The sequence below is a fragment of the Triturus cristatus genome, chromosome 4_1 (assembly GCF_964204655.1).
Source record: "Triturus cristatus chromosome 4_1, aTriCri1.1, whole genome shotgun sequence".
Classification (NCBI taxonomy): domain Eukaryota; kingdom Metazoa; phylum Chordata; class Amphibia; order Caudata; family Salamandridae; genus Triturus; species Triturus cristatus.
Window position 1 is genome coordinate 661460898 of NC_140585.1, and position 12333 is coordinate 661473230.

A 12333-nucleotide genomic window follows, 5' to 3' on the forward strand; every position below is an offset into this window, starting at 1 on the left:
TCGGGACGGCTGTACGGACACGCAATTACGATGAGTCCGCACATGGTGTGGTAACAAACTCCTATTTCCCTATGGGACCTTGTACGGTGGTCGGAAACTGGCCACAGCAGAAGCTCCCATGGAGAAATGGGACTTACTGTAAATCCCGGCACAGTGTGGCAGACACCTCACAGTGCCCCCCGCAGACAGAAAGGGCCCCTGCTAAGGGCCCCCAAAGTAACTTTTTGGCAGACTTTCCATGTCGGAAAGCCCAACATGGAAAGCCTGTCAGAAACCAACATCGTAATCCCGCATCTGTAAGGGATTATGTGGTGGTTACAACTGACTGACTGCCTCCTTGAGGCCTTCGGAAGCCAGTCGGATTGACCATCCAGTTTAAACTCCGACCGCCTTCTTTGTACTAAGGCGGTCGAAGTTTGAACCATGGATGTCGGTCAGAAAGCCTCCGACCATCGGTTGGAGGCTTTCTGACCGACATCCAAATGAGGCCGAATGTCTTTTCTACAGTAACCGTGCTCTTCTAGACATTTCGGGCCTGATTTTAAGGTTGACGGAAAATGCTCCATCTGTCAAGCAGGTGGAGGATATCGCGTCCACCATCCTGATGGACTACTGTCCGTCAAATTTAGGGATAACTGCCATCCCAGTGGCCATCTCTGTACTTTGAAGGGAACATCTGTCACGGTGGTTCCCTTCAAGGTACAAAATGTTTGGAGAACAGTCGCCATTGGTTTTCAAGACCATACTCCAAACTTTTTAAAAAAATTGATTTTGAATACAGACTACCAAAGTGGATTCCAAATGAGGCGTGTGGATAAAAAGCTTGGCAGAGAGGATATTGTGTCAAGTTTGCAACAGAGAACCCTGTTCACCAAACTTTAAATCTGATCCTTAACTACCACTTTACACATTTCTGTCGAGACATCTATCATCAAGGAAGCATTAGCAAAGCCAACATATCTGGCTTTTTGTTAAGGTAAGCATTTGGTATTTGTTTGGCAAACGTGTGTGTATTAACCTAGTTGTTCTGGTTGTTTCAGATCAAAAAAACGTAATCTACAACAATATCATAGCAGTAAAACAAATGAGTGTGAAAGTGCAATTTGTGATTAGAACTGTGTCATTATCACAGGCTAAGACATCCAAATAGCAGCTTTTTCTAAAAAAAACAAAGCTGCACATCAGAAACTAAAACGCAGGTCAGTCAGCATAATTTATACATCCAAGAACACAGACTGGCTATCAATTACCAGCAAATAAACACACTCCCCCGGGAAGTACCCCGGGTAGGGAACTAGAGGCTCTGGGGTCTCTATGGTGAGCTGGCCTCCCAACACAACATATGTGCACAAAAATAAGCTCCCTGAAAATTTAGCAATTATACAGATATGTGATGTAATCCCCCACGCTACTCATTCAAGTGTTGGGAATGTAGAAAAATGTAACAGATTGTCCTCACACACCACCAGGTGTCATGCTTCATCATAGGCCAATACTCACTGTCCAAAACCACAGTTTGATGGAGAGCGAGCATACACCTGGAGTCAGCGAGGCGCTTCTAACTAAGAATGGATCTGTGATATAGGTGTGTTAAAAACCAATGTGGCATCCTAAAACAGTTTATTCTCTAGACAAGGCACTTGGTGATTAAAATCAATTGTGAAGAAAAGGGTAATTAGTACCCCATCACCACTGTTAACGTCAACATGTTTCTGCCTTGTGGCTCAATTGAGTCTGTGGCTTTCCTCATGACGGGCATACGGAATGCTAATGAGGCAATGTGCTTTGCCATCAAACCGGAGTGACCTGTAAATACGTCTGAACTAATCTTGCTTTCCAGTACCTGTGGATAAACAAGAATATCCTTACCATTCCATATTCTACATGTAGGGAATGCATCACAATGCTTGTACATTTGAAAGCATGCAAAACTTGCATGCTTCGTGGTTTTGTGGCACTTCACACATGAGGTAAAATCATGTCATTATTACAGTTGTGAGACCAGCCCTATGGAAGAAGGGCACAGGGATCCCTGCATTCACACTTTAAAGTGTAATAAAAAGGGAGAGGTCAAGCTTTTTAAAAATGCAGCATACACGTTCATCCACATACATACATTTCCCGGGATATTGTGTCCCTCCAATCATTTAACCGCTTACGTCGTCAACGTGTGTCCCTTACGGCAAGCCCAGATGCATCTGCTCCTTCCTCCCGATGTGAATGGAGGGCAGCGGGGAGCACATTTTTATGCTGGCAGAGACTCGCAATCAGCAGGTGATTAGTAGCACCTTCAAGGAAGGAGCTGTTGTTTCTGAAACCGGAGCTACCTCCATAAGGGGCAGTTACTTTGTCAATCTGCATTGTAAATCAACAGCACTTCCTGGTGAAGGCTCATGGGAGTTGTGGTTCTGGTTGTCGGCATAGGTAGCCGACATCCATAATCATGCTAGACCTTGGTTCAATGGGTCAGACTTAGTATCTTTTTTGAAAGTGGAAAATCTCCAGTGGGACAAAGATACAGGCTGTTGCCGATGAGGGCTACACTAGCCCAGATACCCTTCTGGAGAGGAACCACGGAACACAATTTTTTGCAGTGGAGAAGAACATAGCAAGAGCTGCAGCAAAGTCAGGCCGACCAGCAATGCACCTTGGGTTGATCAGTGAGCAGGTAAGTTTGCTGTCGCCTCTTGGTTCTCAGGGCCATTTTTGGCTGAAATTTTCAAAGTCCTCAATTTGGGATTTGAAGTATCTGGGCCCATTTACCACCACTTCCAATGGTTCAGGACTGGATGGGCACCACTTGGAGTGTCAGGATTCACTCAGGCTTGGTCCAGGTGAGCGTTCAAGATAGTTGGAGAATTTTCTCAAGCTGAGGCTCTGATAGGAGGCCAACCAACTAGACCTTCAAGTCACTCTGGAATTCCTCATTTCAAGCAAAAAAGCAGGTCTCAACTCAAGCAGCAGGGCAGTCTACTGAGGGCACATGGCAGACTTCAGGCAGCAGGCCAGGTCTCTTGGTACAGCAGGGTACTCCTCTGAAGTACACAGCAGGGTCCTGAGAGTCCTCCACAGGTCCAGAAGTGAACTGAAGAGGTGGTCTGATGGTCCTAGTTGTATTCCTGGTGCCAACTTTGAAATGGAAGAAACTTCTGGAGTATCACCTCCCCAGTAGTGTATGGAACTGAATTTCCTGCCTCCCTACACTGGTCTCACAATGTCTGGAGTCACAAAAGGCTAGTGTGAAGTTCTTTGTGTGTGTGCTGAGGCAGCTGGTATGAAGTGTAAGTGAAACTGTGCACAGCTCTGCCGCCAGTCCTGCTAAGATGACCCCTACTGCCAAGACCAGGTCCCCTTTTGACTAGGAGGAAAGCACAAAACGCAACGTCCACTCACACCTAGTAATATGACCCAGGATACAGGCTGCATTCACCAAATGGTTGGGACAAGACAATGCCAACTTTCTAAATGTGGCATTTTCAGAACTGTGATTCAAAATTCAATTCTACCATTTAAGAGAATTTTAAATTCTACCTGCTTCCAAACAAATGTTATCACTTATTAAATGTAATAAGGTAACCCAATGTTATCCAATGGGAGAGGTAGGTCTCACAATAGTGAAAAACGAATTTGTGAGTTTTTTCCTACTAGGACATGTAAAATCGAAAAGTACATGTCCAACTTTTAAATAGAATGTTCCTTGCCCCATGGGCTGTTTATGGCCTTATTTAGGGGTGACATGTGTATTATAAAGGAAGTTAAGACCTGGCAAGGTGTTTATGTTGCCAGATCTAATTGGCAGTTTAAAACTGAACCATGTTTTAAAGGACTAAATTGGTAGGTGGCACTATAAGTGCTGCAGGACATCTAGCAGCATTTAATTTACTGTCCCTGGGTCTATGGTATACCATTTAACTAGGGATTTATAAGTAAATAAAATATGCCAATCAGGTGTAAGCCAATTGTAACATATTTTAGTAAGTGAGCACGAGCACCTTAGCACTGGGTAGCATGGTTAAGTGTACAGATCCTAAGGCCAACAAAAACAAATCCAGCAAAATAGGAATGGAGAAGACAAAACATTTGGAGGAAGACCACCCAAGGCTGACAGGTCTCACAGTCCTGAATTAAAACAATTTAGCACATGGTAGTGTTATATGAGGTACAACAAAGGAATCTGGCACCCAACAATCACACAGCTTTAAGACCTGTCCTCTGTTTTCGAAGAAATCCAGTCTGCCCTCATCAGGATGTGGCAGGACACTATGTGCGGATACATTTATAATTGGCTGCCATTGTGTCTCTAGCCACTGTTTCTAACAGAATTATCTATAACTGCACTATTCAATTTGATGTTACAATTTGAGGGTATTGTTTTCTGCCAAACATTTGCTAATTTATATCCATTTAGCATCAGAATAAGTGCCTTTGTTTGATTTTCTTCATATTGCTACCTAAATCCTCAACGTCTGTCATAAAATAATTAACTAACATACCATACATGTGGGATATGTGTCTCACTTGATTTATGTTATAAGTATTGTGCAAGGCATTGTAGAGTTCTGTGACAATATAAATAAATTAGTCTGAATTCCAAGGTCCTTTCAGGTCACATTACTCTGGTATTTTATTTCACAAAATACGTGGTCAGATGGCATAAGCCTTTCTGTAACCCTCTTCCAAATTCAGAGAAAAACTTAGGAGCACCTCTAGTCAAAAAGCTAATGGGTGCTCTGTTAAGCAGGATTTAGATTTTTTTTATGGTAGTTGAAGAGTGAGACTGTATGTGCACGTGTGCCGAGCGAGTGTGATTCTCATCCTACAGGCATAAACCAGGGCAGCAGGGCTTCAAGTGGGACGGGTCTCACCGGTGATGAGCTCCGACAGTTTTTTAAGGAGGTGTCGAAACGGGTCTCTATTGGACTCTGTTTTGTGCCCTACTCGCTTCTCACTAGTGGAAAAGTTACGGCATGAGGTCATGCCAGGTGAGCGTTGTAGGGGAATGGAAATCCTTTAAAGAGTAATTTTCTCTCTGGATTTCCCTTCTCTTTTTGAAGCTCAGGAGCAGCAACATTGTTGTGGTGTCACCAGGGCTTTAAGTGAAAGCTTTTTCAATATTATATACAAGCCATAGTTGCTGCTTATTTATCTTATGCTAATAACAACCATTGACAAAGCCAATAGTCCGGACTTGTTGTAGGCATGATGTTACTTGTTGTATCATATGTCTGGATGTAATGACAAAATACAAGTCGGGCGGCACAGATTTTTAGCTTGCGTATTTTTAAAGACCCCCCGAGTATTTTCATCCCACTTAAAGCCCTGCAGGGCAGTGATATTACTGTGGAAGGCGTCACCAATTTTATCGGCGAGGCATGATTTTGGAATTAGACTTCTCTGCCCCAGGGCGGATCAGCAGAGCACCATTCATCTATTGGGGAAGGGTGTAGCAGACCCAGATGGAGGAGTGGGTGTCTACCATGGAAAGCATGCTCTGGCTCCTCCAATGCGTGTGCAGCTTTTATTGGCTGGTGAGTCCTAAGAGGTGGAGTCCGCCAGCTTTCACTTTTGAGTGTCACGTTCCCAAAGAGTGCTGTGGTGCACGTGTTTTGTGGCTGTGAAAGAGCTACCCCTCGTCATCCATTGGCTGGGCTGACTCACTAATGAGCGCTTTTGCAACCTGATTTATCTTATTAAACTAAACTCTGTCTTGGGTAACTGCACACATGCCTTCAATGAGCTGCGTTCGTTTAAGAAATGTAAACCGTCTGCGATTGCACCAGCAATCCCAGCATGCTAATTGCTATTTAAATTTTGTTGCAATCACGGAGTACAAGTGAGAACAAGTGCGAGTCTCTGTTACTTTTCTTTTTATTAGATTGAGCTGTGCAGCGGGCCGAAGTGTCTTTTTAATGACTGAAAAACAGTGTGCCACTGTCTTCCTAATCACATAATGTGGTTATGAAAGCCGAAAGCATAGTTGCGCTCTGTTTTTCAGTCATAATTGGTAGCTTTTAAAACAGCTTGAACTAAAGCAAGTAGACTCGTTTGTTTTTAATAACAAGTAGATGCTAGCTCCCTTTTCAAACCCGAGGCCTGTCCTCTGGCTGGCCTTGACGCTAGTGATGCACCAGCTCCCTGGGACTGAAAACCAGAGTTTGCATGCATCTTACTGTTTCCTGAGCTTAGAGGGCCATAGCATCATGCAGCTGGTGACCATCTCCACATTACCTTTGCTCTCATCTGAAAAATGAAATGGTAAACTGTGCATTCCGTTTGACGATTTGAAGAGATCATTTAAATGCAGATGTAACGTGGGGTGGGTGTGATTCTCAGGCAATACTGACTCGCTGTGAAATGAACAGTGTGCCGGAACACCCCTCCAGGGCTGGTGGTTCTTTGCCGGGGACCAGATGGGCTATGCCCGGGCAACATCCTCCCAGGCGTCCGGGGCTCCCTCCTCCGGCCCGCGGCGTGGAAGAGTGCCCGGGACGAGCTCCACGGTGCCTCAGGCAGTCCTCCCCCGGGCGCTCGGGCCCGAGAGCTCCGGTGGTCCTCCAAGTGCCTGAGGCCCAGCCGGGGTCGCCGAGCCCCCCAGGAAGCAGAGCCCCCAGAGCCCTGCGTGGGTGGGCAGGCGGGAGCCCTACCGCTATGGCCCGGCTCTGGGCGGGCAGACGGGAGTCCTTTCAGTTGCCGGCCATCTGGTCGCTCCTTCCCCCTCGGCCATCTGGTCGCACGCAATGCTTTCCAATGGGGCGACCAGATGGCCGGGCCGGCCTGGAAGTCCCGATGAGGGTCCATTCGCCTCGCGGATCCCAGCCAGGGCTCCAGGAGGCCGGGCGCGTCCGTGCCTAGGGTCCCCTCCGTCACTCGGAGCGCGCGGGTTACAGGGTATGCCGGAACACCCCCTCCGGGGCTGTGCAGTTCATTGCCGGGGACCAGATGGGCTACGCCTGGGCAACATCCTCCGAGGCCTCCGGGGCTTCCCTCCTCCGGGCCGCAGGATGGCAAAGTGCCCAGGGACGGGCTCCACGGGTCCCAGGCAGTCCTCCCCCCGGGCGCCCAGGCCCCGAGAGCTCCGTTGGTCCTCCCCGTGCCTGAGGCCCAGCCGGGGCCCCCCCGAGGCCACCCCGGGAAGCAGAGTCCCCCCCGAGCCCCTGGTGGGTGGGTGGTCAGGCGGGAGCCCTACCGCTATGGCGTGGGCAGACGGGAGTCCTTTCAGGTGCGGGCCATGTGGTCGCTCCTTTACCCTCGGCCATCTGGTCACGCGCAATGCTTTCCAATGGGGCGACCAGATGGCAATGCCGGCCTGGAAGTCCCGATGAGGGTCCATTCGCCTCCCGGATCCCAGCCAGGGCTCCAGGAGGCCGGGCGCGTCCGCGCCTAGGGTCCCCTCCGTCATTCGGTGCCCGCGGGTTTCAAGAACGGGGGGTAGCCTTCCTCCGGATTACTAGGGACAGGGTACTCTGGGACCCCTCTCGGTCCTCAGCCGGCAGCTGGATGGGCCCGGATGCCGCCCCAGCCCCGTGTCTGTCCCGGGGCCTGCCGCGTGGCAGGGTGCCCGGGACGGGGTCCGGAGGGCCCGGGGAGGCTTCCTCTGTGCCTGCGGTCCTGGGAGCCCCGGCTGGGTCCAGGGGCCGGGCTCCGGGTCGGGGTCTCCGGCCCCGTCCCCCGCCCCCGGCCTGCGGCACTGCCAAAGGCCCGGGACGGGGTTCCGTTGTGCCCGGGGAGCCTCCCCTCGCTGGATCGGGTTCAGGAGCTCCGGCCGGGCCCCTGGGGGCCCCGGGGAGGGCGGCCTCCCCAACCCGGGCTCCGTCCTGGGTCCTGCCGCGTGGCAGGGTGCCTGGGGCGGGGTCCGGAGGGCCCGGGGAGGCTCCCCCTGTGCCTCCGAGCCCGGGAGCTCCGGCTGGGTCCAGGGGCCCGGTCGGGCCCCGGGTCGGGGTCTCCGACCCCGGGCCCCGTCCCCCGGCCTGCAGCACTGCCAAAGGCCCGGGACGGGGTTCCGTTGTGGCCGAGGATCCTCCCCTCGCTCGTCTGGGTTCCTTAGTGCACCGCATGTTCCTTAGTGCACCGCATGTTCTTGGGGCACCCGGTGCTAAATCATTCATAGACGACCTGATTCTGGGTCAGGGTTTCGTAAGTAGCAGAGCAGCTACCTCGCTGCGATCTATTGAAAGTCATCCTCTGAGCCAAGCTTTTGTCTCTCTCCGTGCGTGGGCGCCCGCGGACGCCCTCCTCCACCACACCCAGGGGTGGGTCCCTCGACCTCCGGGCCAGTGGGAAGGTACGCGGAAGGGGGTAATGCGGGCCTGCGGGAGGCTGCCTCCACCACGTGCCTTCTGGCACGGGGGCTTCCCCCTCCCATCCCTGCCACACCGGGGCGCGGGGACGGGGGCCACAGTCCCTCGCTGCTCGGCAGGGTGACCAGATGGCCTAGCCTCCCCTTCCCGCCGCTCCTGCCCAGGGAGGCGAGGAGCAGCACCGGGGAAGGAGCCCTCCCGAGCGGCTGCCTCGGAGTGCCTGGCCACCCTCGCCGGACTGCCAGGGCGACTGGGCACGGCACCCTCCCAGGCCACCTGGGGGCCGGGTGGTCCCTGGGCATCTGGTCGCCTGGTTGCGCGACCAGATGGCCCTGCGGGCCGGGCGACCAGATGGCCCTGCGGGCCGGGCGACCAGATGGCTCTGTGGGCCGGGTGACCAGATGGCCGGCCTGCCGGCCGGCCGGACTGCCTCCAGCTTTTGTCCTCCCCCAGAGTTCTGTAAGCCCCCACTACGTGGGGGCTTAATATACGATAAAAATGGGCTCCCCGGGCAGACTGTCGGGGAGAGGACGTGGCCTGTGCTTAACCCTCCTTGGTTCCCACCGAGGTTCCGGGTGCTGGGGACAGGGGGTCCACCGGGGGCCCGGGGAGGCTGTCCCTGGCCTGGCTAGGGTCCAGAAGCTGGGCCCGGTACTGGAGCTCCGTCCCAGGGTGCGGCTCCGTCCCAGGGTGCGGCTCTGTCCCAGAGTGCGGGAGCCCCCCGTCCTGCAAGCCAGCCGAGGGTACGGGCGCTAGGGAAGAGAGGGTCCACCGGGGCCCGAGGAGGCTCTCCCCGGCCTGGCTAGGGTCGGGAAGCTGGGCCCGGTGCTGGAGCTCCGTCCCAGGGTGCGGCTCCGTCCCAGAGTGCGGGAGCCCCCCCGTCCTGCAAGCCAGCCGAGGGTACGGGCGCTGGGGAAGGGGTTCCACCGGGGCCCGGGGAGGCTCTCCCCGCTCTGGCTAGGGTTCAGAAGCTGGGCCCGGTGCTGGAGCTCCGTCCCAGGGTGCGGCTCCGTCCCGGGATGCGGGAGCCCCCTGTCCCGCAAGCCAGCCAAGGGTCCGGGCGCTGGGGACGGGTGTCCACCGGGGCCCGGGGAGGCACTCCCCGGCCTGGCTGGGGGTCCGGAAGCTGGGCCCGGGCCCGGTGCTGGAGCTCCGTCCCAGGGTGCGGGAGCCCCCTGTCCCGCAAACCAGCCGAGGGTCCGGGAGCTGGGGACAGGGTTCCACCGGGGCCCGGCGAGGCTCTCCCCGGCCTGGCTGGGGGTCTGGAAGCTGGGCCCGGTGCTGGAGCTCCGTCCCAGGGTGCGGGAGCCCCCTGTCCCACAAGCCAGCCGAGCGTCCGGGCGCTGGGGACGGGGGTCCACCGGGGCCCGGGGAGGCTTTCCCCGGCCTGGCTGGTGGTCCGGAAGCTGGGCCCGGTGCTGGAGCTCCGTCCCAGGGTGCGGGAGCCCCCTGTCCCGCCTCCCCGGTCTCCCCGGCCTGGCTGGGTTGAGAAGCAGTGACCGGCCCCGGGGCCTGGGTTTCGGTCAGGGCCTGGGGCGTGGGAGGCCCCGTCCTGCCGCCTGACAAGTGTCCGTCTGCCTGGGACAAGGGTCCCTGGTGCAATGCCCTGGAGCCCTGCCTGGGTGGGCAGGCAGGCAGGGAGCCCTACCACTATGGCTCCTTTCAGTTGCCGGCCATCTGGTCGCTCCTTTCCCCTCGGCCATCTGGTTGCGCGCAATGTTTTCCAATGGGGCGACCAGATGGCCGAGCCGGCCTGGAAGTCCCGATGAGGGTCCATTCGCCTCCCGGATCCCAGCCAGGGCTCCAGGAGGCCGGGCGCGTCTGCGCCTGGGGTCCCCTCCGTCACTCGGAGCGCGCGGGTTACAAGAAAGGGGGGTAGCCTTCCTCCGGATTAGTAGGGGCAGGGTATGCCGGAACACCCTCTCCGGGGCCAGCGCGGTTCATTGCCGGGGGACCAGACGAGCTACGCCCGGGCAACATCCTCCCAGGCCTCCGGGGCTTCCCTCCTCCGGGCCACGGCATGGCAAAGTGACGGGCTCCATGGGTCCCGGGCAGTCCTCCCCCCCTCCGGGTGCCCAGGCCCCGAGAGCTCCGGTGGACCTCCCCGTGCCTGAGGCCCAGCCGGGGCCCCGCTGAGGTCACCCCGGGAAGCAGAGTCCCCCCGAGCCCCTGGTGGGTGGGTGGTCAGGCGGGAGCCCTACCGCTATGGCGCGGGCAGACGGGAGTCCTTTCAGGTGCGGGCCACGTGGTCGCTCCTGTACCCTCGGCCATCTGGTCACACGCAATGCTTTCCAATGGGACGACCAGATGGCAGGGCCGGCCTGGAAGTACGGATGAGGGTCCATTCACCTCCCGGATCCCAGCCAGGGCTCCAGGAGGCCTGGTGCGTTCGCCCCTAGGGTCCCCTCCGTCACTCGGAGCGTGCGGGTTTCAGGAACGGGGGGTAGCCTTTCTCCGGATTACTAGGGACAGGGTACTCTGGGAGCCCTCTCGGTCCTCAGCCGGCAGCTGGGTCCTGGGTCCTGCCGCGTGGCAGGGTGCCCGGAGGGCCCGGGGAGGCTTTCCCTGTGCCTCCGGGCCTGGGAGCCCAGGCTGGGTCCAGGGGCCCAGTCGGGCCCCGGGTTGGGGGTCTCCGGCCCCGGGCCCCATCCCCCGGATGGGGTGCCGTTGTGGCCGGGAAGCCTCCCCTCGATCGTCTCGGGTCCCGGAGCTCCGGCCGGGCCCCTGGGGGCCCCGGGGAGGGCGGCCTCCCCGGGCTCCGTCCTGGGTCCTGCCGCGTGGCAGGGTGCCCGGGGCGGGGTCCGGAGGGCCCGGGGAGGCTTCCCCTGTGCCTGTGCGCCCGGGAGCCCCGGCTGGGTCCAGGGGCCCGGCCGGGCCCCGGGTCGGGGTCTCCAGCCCCGGGCCCTGTCCCCCGGCCTGCGGCACTGCCAAAGGCCCGGGACGGGGTTCCGTTGTGGCCGGGGAGCCTCCCCTCACTCGTCTCAGGTCCCGGAGCTCCGGCCGGGCCCCTGGGGGCCCCGGGGAGGGTGGCCTCCCCGCCCCGGGCTCTGTCCTGGGTCCTGCCGCATGGCAGGGTGCCTGGGGCGGGGTCCGGAGGGCCCGGGGAGGCTTCCCCTGCGCCTGCGGGCCCGGGAGCCCCGGCTGGATCCAGGGGCCCGGCCGGGCCCCGGGTCAGGGTCTCCGGCCCCGGCCCCATCCCCCGGCCTGCGGCACTGCCAAAGGCCCGGGACGGGGTTCCGTTGTGGCCGGGGAGCCTCCCCTCGCTGGATTGGGTTCAGGAGCTCCGGCTGGCCCCTGGGGGCCCCGGGGAGGGCGGCCTCCCCGCCCCGGGCTCCGTCCCGGGTCCTGCCGCATGGCAGGCTGCCCGGGGAGGGGGCCGGAGGGCCCAGGGAGGCTTCCCCTGTGCCTCCGGGCCCGGGAGCCCCGGCTGGGCCCGGAGGCGCAGGGGAAGCCTCCCCGGGCCCTCCGGACCGCGCCCCCGGGCCCGGGAGCCCCGGCTGGTTTCAGGGGCCCGCCTGGGCCCCGGGTCGGGGTCTCCGGCCCCGGGCCCCGTCCCCCGGCCTGCGGCACTGCCAAAGGCCCTGGACGGGGTTCCGTTGTGGCCGGGGATCCTCCCCTCGCTCGTCTGGGTTCCGGAGCTCCGGCCGGGCCCCTGGGGGCCCCGGGGAGGGCGACCGGCCCGCCCCGGGCTCCGACCCGGGTACTGCCGTGTGGCAGGGAGCCCAGGGCGCGATCCGGAAGGCCCGGGGAGGCTTCCCCTGCGCCTCCGGGCCCAGGAGCCCCGGCTGGGTCCAGGGGCCCGGTCGGGCCCCGGGTCGGGGCGTCCGGCCCCGGGCCCCATCCCCCAGCCTGCGGCACTGCCAAAGGCCCGGGACGGGGTTCCGTTGTGGCCGGGGATCCTCCCCTCGCTCGTCTGGGTTCCGGAGCTCCGGCCGGGCCCCTGGGGGCCCCGGGGAGGGCGACCGGCCCGCCCCGGGCTCCGACCCGGGTACTGCCGTGTGGCAGGGTGCCCAGGGCGCGATCCGGAAGGCCCGGG